Source organism: Triticum dicoccoides, chromosome 1A (genome assembly GCF_002162155.2).
Source record: "Triticum dicoccoides isolate Atlit2015 ecotype Zavitan chromosome 1A, WEW_v2.0, whole genome shotgun sequence".
NCBI lineage: Eukaryota > Viridiplantae > Streptophyta > Magnoliopsida > Poales > Poaceae > Triticum > Triticum dicoccoides.
In genome coordinates, this window is record NC_041380.1 from 499,606,164 (window position 1) to 499,607,045 (window position 882).

Genomic DNA, 882 nt, shown 5'->3' on the forward strand with positions numbered 1-882 from the left:
CATCTTCAACATCACCATCTCATATGAAACCCTAGTTCATCTCTTGTGTTCAATCTTTATATCAAAACCTCAGGTTGGTACCTGTGAGTGACTAGTGGTGTTGATTACATCTCATAGTTGATGCTATATGGTTTATTTGGTGGAAGATTATATGTTCAGATCCATTATGCTATTTAATATCCCTCTGATCTTGAGCATGAATATTATTTGTGAGTAGTTGCACTTGCTCTTGAGGCCACGGGAGAAGTCATGTTGCAAGTAATCATGTGAATTTGATATTCGTTCAATATTTTGATGATATGTATGTTGTGATTCCCTTAGTGGTGTTATGTGAACGTCGACTACATGACACTTCACCATCTTTGTGCCTAAGGGAATGCATTGTGGAGTAGTTATTAGATGATGGGTTGCTAGAGTGACAGAAGCTTAAACCCTAGTTTATGCGCTATTCCGTAGGGGGTGATTTGGATCCATATGTTTAATGTTATGGTTAGATTGTTATCTTAATTCTTCTTTCGTAGTTGCAGATGCTTGCGAGGGGGTTAATCATAAGTGGGAGGTTTGTTCAAGTAAGAACATCACCCAAGCACTGGTCCACCCACATATCAAATTATCAAAGTAGCGGACGCGAATTAAACCAACATGATGAAAGTGACTAGATGAAATTCCCGTGTGCCCTCAAAAACGCTTTGCTTATTATATGAGACTGTTTCGGCCTATCCTTTTCTATAAAAAGCATTGGCCTACCTTGCTACACTTTTGTTACCATTACCGTTACTTGCTCATTACAAATTATCTTGCTATCAAACTACCTGTTGCCGACAATTTCGGTGTTTGCAGAAATTACCTTGCTGAAAACCGATTGTCATTTCCTTCTGCTCC